Source organism: Triticum aestivum, chromosome 3D (assembly GCF_018294505.1).
Source record: "Triticum aestivum cultivar Chinese Spring chromosome 3D, IWGSC CS RefSeq v2.1, whole genome shotgun sequence".
Lineage (NCBI taxonomy): Eukaryota > Viridiplantae > Streptophyta > Magnoliopsida > Poales > Poaceae > Triticum > Triticum aestivum.
In genome coordinates this window covers 192,763,651-192,776,460 of record NC_057802.1, presented here as the reverse complement: position 1 = coordinate 192,776,460, position 12,810 = coordinate 192,763,651, and the positions used below count along the sequence as shown (strand labels likewise).

The window sequence follows — 12,810 nt, the reverse complement described above, 5'->3', positions numbered from 1 at the left end:
GGTATATGGAACAGAAAAGCTTGGTCCATATTTTCCACAGCAGTGAACAGATCCCACATTCCAGATTTTAACATATTGACAGTCCAGCAAAACTTATCAGGGGACAGGAGCAAGTGGACAATAAAATTAAACCAACTTACAGGAATGTTGGTAGAGAAAGAGCTCCTGTTGTCCAATGCTTGCTCTTTAAAGTGCTGCTTCCACAGTAACAGGCCTTCTTCGGAAACAGATAGTTCAGTGTTAGCAGTGGCAGCCATCTGAATACTTTTCAGACCAAGGAGGGAAGGTGCCATGTTAAAGCGATCATTGATTTGGTTAACCCAGTTACCTTGGAGACCTGACTGGAGGTCCTCTAAATTCTCCACAGGCGGTAGACTTCCTCTAGCAATAATAACATGTTCAACATTGTCTTTCAAGACTGGAGCTGAAGATCCAGCAGTTGTCATAGGAAGATCAGAAAACATGACAGGCTCCAAGGCTGCTTCCAGAAGTGCAGGTTGGTCAGAAGCGACCTCCAAAGGAGGAGAAACATCAGGAGCAGCCTGTGCTGCAAGAGGGGCAACATGTTGCAGTGGGTTTGCAGGAGGCTGATCATGCAAAGCATCCATTTCCTGGTTTTGCTCCTGCAATACAGGAGGCTCCTCATCATCTGACTGGTAAGCTTGAATTATGTTCTGCAGTCCAGTAGCCATCACAACAGCATCAGGTTGGGCAATTGCAGGAATATCAGCCCTAGCATGAATGGCTTCCACAGTAGCTGAAGGTAAAAACATATGAGAATTGTCTCCTTCAGAAAAAGACATGCCTGAAGAGAAACTGCTATTACTGGGAGCTGGAAGCAGCTCCTCACCATCTGCCCAGGCCATTTCCTCCTGCTGTACATCATCCAGTAGATCTTCCAACTCAGCATTAGGAACATGCTGATGGTTATCGTCCCAATTATCCCAGTTTGCAGCAACCTGAACATCCATCTCATTATTTATGGCGGCAACAACATGCAAACCCTCAGCAGGCACAACATTCTCGGGTAAAGGGTGCGGGTCCTCATTAGCAGGAGGGAAAGGATCCTCATCTGCAGGTCCTCCACCAAGGAGCTCACTGGCCAGCACTTCGATGGAGGAAGACCAGCCATCTCCCTCAAATTCATCCCCTTCAGACCAACGCAAACTTTTTGGGATGGTATCCAAGTTCAGCACTCTTGCCTTGACCACAATGCGACCCATGTGGTCGTCCTCCTTGTCCCAGGAAATCATGCGGCCAAACTTACTAACAACACAAGCAAGATCTTTAGTGGTGCGGAAATCAAAAGGGACTCCCGTCAGAAGCAACCACACCACTCTGTTAAGATGAACCCGCCTGTGATTCCTTCCCTCATCATGCCTCGCAAAGCTAATGAACACATCTCCAAACTCGTGGGGGCTATCAAGGACCAACTTGTCCCTATCCCTAACCCGCGCGAGACGAACATATGCTTCACCGAGCGGACACCGCTGGATATCTCGCAGTCCCAGCTGTCTATGCTCTACAATAAAATCCTCAAGAACATCTCTTACATTGGGGAACGGAGCATCTGCAGGGAGAGGGTGGATGGTCGCAATCGCCCAGTCCTCATGACGAAGAGGGCGCTGCGGAAGCACCACCCGAGCCACACCATTGCGCCTAGGAACCTGTTGAATGTTGAAGCCTTGTGGCACAAAGGGGCGTGGGTCGATCGGGATGTTGGCCATCGGCGTCGCCGAAGAACGCGAGATCACCGGCGAAGGGAGGCGCAAAGCACTAGAAGCAGAGCTTGTGCACAGAGGTGAGACAGAGGAACAGAGCGGAGAAGTTGAGGAGGAAAGGGGGCGATGAGGCTGGAAATTAGGAAAAGATCCCAAACAAAGCTCACTAAAAGAGGAAACGAGCGAAGGCTCGCGGGCTGGGCCAACTGATTGGAACCAGTCATGGACCGCATCTAGGTCCCAGGCCTCAGGCGATGGGCTGGGGAAAGTGTCAAATCTGAGGAAAGGAAAAAGCCCAGGTAGGCGAAAGGCATTGCACTCCTTAGCAAAATGGCCCAACTTGCCACATGCGTACCACTGAAAAGAAGAATTTGAGCGAGCCAGATTCCCACCCGACGAACCCGCAGCGGGATCCTCGCCCGAAGAGTGAGTAATGGGCAATGAGTGCACATTATTTCCCGAGGCCACATTACTGCTGACGGTCGGAAACTTCGCTAAACGAGCAAAAACCGACTGTCGTGGTTGATCGCCGAAAAAACTACCGGCGGCGGAGCGTGGGCGTGATCCAGACCTGACCAAAGTCCAAGAAGCTTCTTCCTCGCGATAAAAAAGTTGTTCTTCACGTAACCAGTTCGGACCTCCAAAACCCCAAAGATTGAACACTAACTCAAAATCCTTCTCAACCACCCGCCCTTGATTATAAATTTCAAAACCCACTGCTTTGGAGGCAACCGAAAACTTGAAGGATCTGTCCTTGAGATGTAGCACACGAAACCCCTGTGGATAACCACCAAAGCAAGATTGCAACGTGACACTGACTGTGTGACAATCCAACCGAAATCGAGCACGGCAAAAAGAAACCACCAAAGTGAATTCACGTTGACGAAAACCAAGTGAAAACACCACCGGATGACCAAACTTTTGTCTCATAGAGAACTGAAAATCTTTACCTCGAGCAAAGTTGAGAGAGGGAGGATCCATGGCCACGCAGGGCCAAAAAACTACCCACAAAGGGCCCAGAGATAGCCAGGTGGCCGCCGGCGCCGGAGTGGCAGCCGGCGGGAGGAGGGGTGGCCGCCGGGGTCGGAGTGGCCACCGGCGGGGAGCGCCTAGGGAGCGCCTAGAGAGAGCCTAGGGAGCAGCAGCTTGACCCTAGGGAGCTCGCTGACTTCGTGGTGACATCCTCGAATTCCTGCAACTATATACTATTTAATCTTGCTCGTAACCGTCAAGGGGTTGATAGCCCCTTGTTCGCATTGGGTTGCAAGTATTTGTTGTTTGTGTGCAGGTGTTGTTAACGAGTCGTTGCTTGGTTCTCCTACTAGATTGATAACCTTTCATAACTAAGGGAAATACGTATCTCTATTGTACTGCATCATCCTCTCCTCTTTGGGGAAATCCCAACGTAGCTCACAAGTACCAGGACCAGACGAGCATCTGCAAATATCCCAGTCACCCAAATCCTTGCCATTTCCAAGGAAATCAAGGAAGTGAGGGTGGAGCAAGTCCCAGCAAGTGACTTTGGGGCGCATGATGGGGTCCTGCTAACGATCCAGGACAAGCCTAGTGACCGGGAATCGGACAAGGTCATGGTCCATTTGGGTGTAAGAAAATCGAGACATGGGGATGAGAGCCCCTCAGGGTCATTCCGTTACATGGACAAGGATGTAGGCTTTCAATCAGCTGAAGAAGGAGGGCCGAGAACTTTTCGGCAAGCTTCAACTCATGGGATAACCTCCCCTTCAACTTTGGTTGGCTTGCTAGAGTTCTCCTACCTTTTCTGGGGTCATTGGTTCACTTTGAGGGATTTGGAACTTGCCACCAATCATTTTTGCAAGATAACATTATTGGTGAGGATGGATATGGTGTAGTTTATCGCAGCGAGATCATCAATGGCACTCCTGTTGCTGTCAAAAAGCTTCTTTATAACCTGTAAGACTTGTATTATCACAATGTTACACTGCCCATACATGTTCCTTCGTAACAGAATATCCTGCTTTATATTGAACCAAATGATGTTTTTCATCTTGCAGAGGGCAAGCTGAGAAGGAATTCAGAGTAGAAGTTGAAGCTATTGGTCATGTTCGCCACAAGAACTTAGTCCGTCTTCTTGGTTACTGCGTGGAGGGTACTCAGAGGTACTTGTACCGTCTTTCACTATCATATTCATGTTATACCTTTGTTATCATTGATTGCATGTCGCATTCACAAAAGAAAAGGTTGGTTACATATCCTTGGTACATGTATTACCAAGCAAATGATTGTATGGAATTCTGTTGCATCATTCCTTACTTCAAGTGACCTTTCAGGATATTTTTCTATGAATATTTGACCAATGGAAACCTAGGGCAATGGCTTCATGGAGATATGAGTCACCGGGGCTCCCTTACATGGGAGGCCCACATAAAGATTCTTCTAGGGACAGGTAAAGCGTAAGTTCTCCCTGGAATGCCCTTTCTTTCTGCTAATGTCGTGTCATTTATTCTTTATCTTGCCAATTGGTAATGCAATCATAAAGGTCCCGAAATTGCATCTTATCTCTACCTGGAACTAATTCCACATTAAATAATAATTTCTCTATAACATATTGTCATTCACGATGGAAGTGAGGCTTAAGCTGAACGAGTTCCTAATACCATGTCTATCTTATGTAACACTTCAATTCAATACTTTCATTCAATTCATTGCAGGCATGCTTACTTGCATGAGGCAATTGAACTGAAAGTCGTGCACCATGATATCAAATCTAGCACTATTTTGATTGATGGTGATTTTGACGCTAAAGTATCAGATTTTGGTTTAGCCAAGCTTCTTGGTGCCGGTAAGAGTCATGTAACTACTTTGGGTATGTTGGGCAACTAATGAGCTAGAGTACAGTTACACTATGTTAGTGGTGGTTAATAATGTCCTGCATTTACTCATTGCAGTTATGTGGCACCAGAATATGCAAACACTAGATTGTGAATGAGAAAAGTGACTGATACGTCCATTTTGCATCATGATTTTATATCAATATTTATTGCATTATGGGCTGTTATTACACATTATGTCACAATACTTATGCCTATTCTCTCTTATTTTACAAGGTTTACATAAGGAGGGAGAATGCCGGCAGCTGGAATTCTGGGCTGGAAAAGGAGAAAATATTAGAGACCTATTCTGCACAACTCCAAAAGTCCTAAAACTCCACGAAAGTTATTTTTGGAAATAATAAAAAATACTGAGCAGAAGAAATACGTCAGGGGGGCCTCCACCTGTCCACGAGGGTGGGGGCACGCCCTACCCCCTGGGCGCGCCCCCTGCCTCGTGGGTCCCCTATTGGCCCTCCGGTGCCCATCTTCTGCTATATGAAGTCTTTCGTCTGAAGAAAAATCATAAGCAAGCTTTCGTGACGAGACTCCGCCGCCACGAGGCGGAACCTTGGCGGAACCAATCTAGGGTTCCGGCAGAGCTGTTCTGCCGGGGACACTTCCCTCCGGGAGGGGGAAATCATCGCCATCGTCATCACCAACGCTCCTCTCATCGAGAGAGGGCAATCTCCATCAACATCTTCACCAGCACCATCTCCTCTCAAACCCTAGTTCATACCATGTATCCAATTCTTGTCTCATAGTCTGGGATTGGGACCTGTAGGTTGCTAGTAGTGTTGATTACTCCTTGTAGTTGATGCTAGTTGGTTTATTTGGTGGAAGACCATTTGTTCAGATCATTTATGCATATTAATACTCCTCTGATTATGAACATGAATATGCTTTGTGAGTAGTTACGTTTGTTCCTGAGGACATGGGAGAAGTCTTGCTATTAGTAGTCATGTGAATTTGGTATTCATTCGATATTTTGATGAGATGTATGTTGTCTATCCTCTAGTGGTGTTATGTGAACGTCGACTACATGACACTTCACCGTTATTTGGGCCTAGAGGAAGGCATTGGGAAGTAATAAGTAGATGATGGGTTGCTAGAGTGACAGAAGCTTAAACCCTAGTTTATGCGTTGCTTCGTAAGGGGCTGATTTGGATCCATATGTTTCATGCTATGGTTAGGTTTACCTTAATACTTTTGTTGTAGTTGCGGATGCTTGCAATAGAGGTTAATCATAAGTGGGATGCTTGTTAAAGTAAGGGCAACACCCAAGCACCGGTCCACCCACATATCAAATTATCAAAGTACCGAACGCGAATCATATCAACGTGATGAAAACTAGCTTGACGATAATTCCCATGTCTCCTCGGGAGCGCTTTTCTCTATATAAGAGTTTGTCCAGGCTTGTCCTTTGCTACAAAAAGGATTGGGACACCTTGCTGCACTTTATTTACTTTTGTTACTTGTTTCTCGTTACAAATTATCTTATCACAAAACTATCTGTTACCTATTATTTCAGTGCTTGCAGAAAATACCTTGCTGAAAACCGCTTATCATTTCCTTCTGCTCCTCGTTGGGTTCGACACTCTTACTTATCGAAAGGACTGCGATAGATCCCCTATACTTGTGGGTCATCAAGACTCTTTTCTGGCGCCGTTGCCGGGGAGTGAAGCGCCTTTGGTAGGTGGAATTTGGTAAGGAAAAGTTTATATAGTGTGCTGAAATTTACTGTCACTTGTTACTATGGAAAGTAATCCGCTAAGGGGCTTGTTCGGGGTATCTTCACCCCGACCAGTAGAGCAAAGAGTTGCTCCTCAACCGACTGACCGTACTGAAAATGAAAATGTCTACTTTGAAATTCCTTCGGGTATGTTAGAAAAACTGCTAGCTAATCCTTTTGCAAGAGACGGAACAAAGTCCTGATGAGCACCTAATCTATGTGGATGAAGTTTGTGGATTATTTAAGCTTGCAGGTATACCCGATGATGTTATTAAGAAGAAGGTCTTCCATTTATCTTTGAAGGGAGATGCAATGACATGGTATAGGCTATGTGATGATACGGGATCATGGAACTACAAACGATTGAAATTGGAATTTCATCAGAAATTTTATCCTATGCATCTTGTTCATCGTGATCGCAATTATATATATAATTTTTGGCCTCGCAAAGGAGAAAGCATTGCTCAAGCTTGGGGGAGGCTTAAATCAATGTTATATTCATGCCCCAATCATGAGCTCCCAAGAGAAATAATTATTCAAAGTTTTTATGCTCGGCTTTCTGATAACAATCGCACCATGCTCGATACTTCTTGTGCTGGCTCTTTTATGATGAAAAATATTGAATTCAAATGGGATTTATTGGAAAGAATTAAACGCAACTCTGAAGATTGGGATCTCGACGAAGGTAAGGAGTCAGGTATGACACCTAAGTTTGATTGTGTTAAATCTTTTATGGATACCGATGTTTTCCGTAAATTTAGCACTAAATATGGACTTGACTCTGAGATAGTAGCCTCTTTCTGTGAATCTTTTGCTACTCATATTGATCTCCCTAAGGAGAAGTGGTTTAAATATCATCCTCCCATAGAAGTAAAAGTAGCTTCACCTATTAAAGTTGAAGAAAAGACTATAACTTATAATGATCCTATTGTTCCTACTTCTTATGTTGAGAAACCACCTTTCCCTATTAGGATAAAGGATCATGCTAAAGCTTTAACTGTGGTTCGTAAAAGCAATATTAGAACTTATACACCTCCTGAGCAAATTAAAGTTGAACCTAATATTACTATTGCTAAAGATCTCTTGTCTGATAATATTGATGGGATGTTATTCATTTCCGTGATGAAACTGCTAGAATTGCCAAACCTTGTGCTAAAGATAAACATAGACCTGTGGTAGGCATGCCTGTTATTTCTGTTAAAATAGGAGATCATTGTTATCATGGCTTATGTGATATGGGTGCTAGTGCTAGTGCAATACCTATTGACTTATACAAAGAAATTAAGCACGATATTGCACCTACTGAGTTAGAAGATATTGATGTCACAATTAAACTTGCCAATAGAGATACTATATCACCAATGGGAATTGTTAGAGATGTTGAACTCTTGTGTGGGAAAACTAAATATCCTGCTGATTTTCTTGTTCTTGGTTCCCCACAAGATAGCTTTTGTCCCATTATATTTGGCAGACCCTTCTTGAACACTGTTAATGCTAGGATAGACTATGAAAAGGATGTCGTTACTATTGGTTTAGGTGATATGTCTCATGAGTTTAATTTCTCTAAATTTCGTAGACAACACCGTGAAGAGGAATTGTCTAGTAAGGATGAAATAATTGGTCTTGCTTCTATTGCCGTACCTCCTAGTGATCCTTTAGAACAATATTTGCTAGACCATGAAAATGATATGTTTATGAATGAATGAAGGGAAATAGATGAAGTATTCTTTAAACAGAAATCCATCCTGAAACACAATTTGCCTGTTGAAATCCAAGGGGATCCTCCTCCACCCAAGGGTGATCCCGTATTTGAGCTTAAACCATTACCTGATACTCTTAAATATGCTTATCTTGATGAGAAAAATATATATCTTGTTATTATTAGTGCTAACCTTTCAGAGCATGAAGAAGAGAGACTATTGAAAACTCTGAAGAAGCACCGTGCTGCTATTGGATATACTCTTGATGATCTTAAGGGCATTAGTCCCACTCTATGCCAACACAAAATAAATTTGGAGAAAGATGCCAAACCAGTTCATGATCACCAACGATGGCTGAATCCTAAGATGAAAGAAGTGGTAAGAAAGGAAATACTAAAGCTCCTTGAGGCAGGTATAATTTATCCCGTTGCTGATAGTCAGTGGGTAAGTCCTGTCCATTGTGTCCCTAAGAAGGGAGGTATTACCGTTGTTCCTAATGATAAAGATCAATTGATCCCGGAAAGAATTATTACAGGTTATAGGATGGTAATTGATTTCCGCAAATTAAATAAGGCTACTAAAAAGGATCATTACCCCTTACCTTTTATCGATCAAATGCTAGAAACATTATCCAAACATACACATTTTTGCTTTCTAGATGGTTATTCTGGTTTCTCTCAAATACCTGTGTCAGTCGATGATCAATCAAAGACCACTTTTACTTGCCCTTTTGGTACTTTTGCTTATAGACGTATGCCTTTTGGTTTATGTAATGCACCTGCTACCTTTCAAAGATGCATGATGGCTATATTCTCTGACTTTTGTGAAAAGATTTCTAAGGTTTTCATTGATCGAGTTTTGCAGAGATGTGAAGAAACTAATCTTGTCTTGAATTGGGAAAAGTGCCACTTTATGGATAATGAAGGTATTGTCTTGGGGCATAAAGTTTCTGAAAGAGGTATTGAGGTTGATAAAGCCAAGGTTGATGCTATTGAAAAGATGCCATGTCCCAAGGACATCAAAGTTATAAGAAGCTTCCTTGGTCACGCCGGTTTTTATAGGAGGTTCATTAAGGACTTCTCAAAAATTTCTCGGCCTCTGACTAATTTATTACAAAAAGATATACCATTTGTCTTTGATGATGATTGTGTAGAAGCATTTGAAATACTTAAGAAAGCATTGATCTCTGCACCTATTGTTCAGCCACCTGATTGGAATTTACCTTTTGAAATTATGTGTCATACTAGCGATTATGCTGTAGGTGCTGTTCTAGGGCAAAGAGTTGATAGGAAATTAAATTTTATTCAATATGCTAGTAAAACTCTAGACAATGCCTAGAGAAATTATGCTACTACTGAAAAAGAATTCTTAGCAGTTGTATTTGCTTGTGATAAGTTCAGACCTTATATTGTTGATTCTAAAGTAACTATTCACACGGATCATGCTGCTATTAAATATCTTATAGAAAAGAAAGATGATAAACCTGGACTTATTAGATGGGTTCTCTTGCTACAAGAATTGGATTTGCATATTGTTGATAGAAAGGGAGCTGAGAACCCCGTTGCAGACAACTTGTCTAGGTTAGAAAATGTTCTTGATGACCCACTACCTATTGATGATAGCTTTCCTGATGAACAACTGAATGTCATAAATGCTTCTCGTACTGCTCCATGGTATGCTGATTATGCTAATTATATTGTTGCTAAATTTATACCACCTAGTTTCACATACTAGCAAAAGAAAAAGTTTTTCTATGACTTGAGACATTACTTCTGGGATGACCCACATCTTTATAAAGAAGGAGTAGATGGCGTTATTAGACATTGTGTACCTGAGCATGAACAGGAACAGATCCTACGCAAGTGTCACTCCGAAGCTTATGGAGGACACCACGCTGGAGATAGAACTGCACATAAGGTATTGCAATCCGGTTTTAATTAGCCTACTCTCTTCAAGGATGCCCGTAAGTTTGTCCTATCTTGTGATGAATGTCAAAGAATTGGTAATATTAGTAGACGTCAAGAAATGCCTATGAACTATTCACTTGTTATTGAACCATTTGATGTTTGGGGCTTTGATTATATGGGACCTTTTCCTGCCTCCAATGGATATACACATATTTTAGTTGCTGTTGATTACGTTACTAAGTGGGTAGAAGCTATTCCAACTAGTAGTGCTGATCATAACACTTCTATTAAGATGGTTAAAGAAGTTACTTTTTCCGAGGTTTGGAGTCCCTAGATATTTAATGACTGATGGTGGTTCACATTTTATTCGTGGTGCCTATCGTAAAATGCTTGCTAAGTACGATGTTAATCATAGAATTGCATCTCCTTATCACCCACAGTCTAGTGGTCAAGTAGAATTGAGTAATAGAGAGCTCAAATTAATTTTGCAAAAGACTGTTAATAGATCTAGAAAGAATTGGTCCAAGAAACTTGATGATGCATTATGGGCCTATAGAACTGCATATAAAAATCCTATGGTTATGTCTCCGTATAAAATGGTTTATGGAAAAGCATGTCACTTACCTCTCAAACTAGAACATAAGGCTTATTGGTCTATTAAAGAGCTCAATTATGATTTCAAACTTGCCGGTGAGAAGAGGTTATTTGATATTAGCTCACTTGATGAATGGAGAACCCAAACCTATGAAAATGCCAAGTTGTTTAAAGAAAAAGTCAAAAGATGGCATGACAAAAGAATACAAAAGCGTGAGTTTAATGTAGGTGATTATGTATTGCTATACAACTCTTGTTTAAGATTTTTTGCAGGAAAACTTCTCTCTAAATGGGAAGGTCCTTACATTATTGAGGAGGTCTATCATTCTGGTGCCATAGAAATCAACAACTTCGAAGGCACAAATTCGAAGGTGGTGAACGGTCAAAGAATCAAACATTATATCTCAGGTAATCCTATAAATGTTGAAACTAATGTTATTGAAACCGTAACACCGGAGGAATACATAAGAGACACTTTCCAGAATGTTTCAGACTCCGAAAAGGAATAGGTACGTGGTACGGTAAGTAAACCGACTCCAAAACAGTTCTAATGGCAATTTTTCTCCGTTTTGGAATATTTAGAAAAATAGAAAAATAATAACCAGTCCGGGAAGGACACGAGGGTTCCACGAGGGTGGAGGGCGCGCCCTACCCCCTCGGCGCGCCCCCTGCCTCGTGGGCACCTCGTGTGCTCTCCGGACTCCGTTTTCTTGCATGATACATATTTTGGTCGGTAAAAATTCATTATATAATCTCCCGAAGGTTTTGACTCATGTATCACGCAATTATCCTCTGTTCTTGTTTCGAGCTATTTCTCTGACAGATCTAGATCATCATGACGTCTCCAAGCACCCCCAAGGACAAGTTCTTCGAGAAGGTCATCAACCCCTACCTCGCGGAGGTGCTGCAACACCCTCAAACCATTAAGATGCGTGATGGGTTGCTGCACATCCGTGATGTTGAGGGACCACGAAGTACCGGAAGCGTGGAGACAAGGCTTGAAGCAATGGAGCAACAAGTTTTCAAGTGTCAGGAGATGGTGGGGCGTGGACTTGACTCCAATCACATAATGATCATGGAGTTCACCAACAACCACAAGCTGGATGCCAAGGACATTGGGGAGGCCATCTTCAAGGTCCACGAGAAAATCGAGCACCTTCAAGCCCAAATCTATGACCTGCAAAACCAAAACTGTGAGTATGAATATAGATTCGAGAGGATGAGTTTGGCTGCAGATTTAAGGATCCAGGAGACTCGATCATCCTTCTATGATGGTGAGCCTATGCCTTGGAAGATGGACGACAAGCCTACATCATCAACAATCCCTTCACCAGCAAAGGAGGCATAATCACATGGGTATGGGCACTCCGCTTGGCAACTGCCAAGCTTGGGGGATATGCCCCGGTATCGTATCGTATCACCATCACACTCCTACCTTTACCGTTTTTCTTAGTTCGATCCTTTAAGTAGCATCTTGATCTAGTAGAATAAAGTTTTGGTATGATCTAGTTTTGAGTTTTGCTTTATGATCTTTCTATGTAATCGAGTCTGTGAGCTATATATAAGAAAGATTAGTGTTGAGTCAAGGGCTTGATTATTTTGCCATGATCTTGAGTGAATAAAAGAAATGAGAAAAGAATAAAAAGAAATAAAGAGATCATATTGATCTTATGAAGAGTAATGACTTCACATAAAAAGAGTATGATGATTAAAAATTGTTGAGAGTTGACAAACATAGCTTTGGTCATCGTTGCAATTAATAAGAAGTAATAAAGAAAGAGAGGTTTCACATATAAATATACTATCTTGGACATCTTTTATGATTGGGAGCACTCATTAAAATATGACATGCTAAAGAGTTGATGTTGGACAAGGAAGACAACGTAATGGGTTATGTTTTCTTATATCTGAGATAAAGTATATTGTCATGGATCATCCAACATGTTGAGCTTGCCTCTCCCCCTCATGCTAGCCAAATTCTTTGCACCAAGTAGAGATACTACTTGTGCTTCCAAATACCCTTAAAGCAGTTTTGCCATGAGAGTCCACAATATCTACCTATGGATTGAGTAAGATCCTTCAAGTAAGTTGTCATCAGTGCAAGCAATAAAAATTGCTCTCTAAATATGTATGATTGGTTGGTGTGGAGGAAATAAGCTTTATACGATCTTGTGATGTGGAAGAAATAAAAGCGACGGACTGCATAATAAAGGTCTATATCACAAGTGGCAATATAAAGTGACGTTCTTTCGCATTAAGATTTTGTGCATCCAACCCTGAAAGCGCATGGCAACCTCTGCTTCCCTC

The 12,810-nt window shown here is 42.1% G+C and overlaps 1 pseudogene; it reads left to right on the top strand.

The window, feature by feature from the left end:
• The first annotated feature begins 2,700 nt into the window (after positions 1-2,700).
• Positions 2,701-12,810, top strand: part of LOC123076236 (probable receptor-like protein kinase At5g18500) — a 114,599-nt pseudogene continuing 104,489 nt past the window's right edge.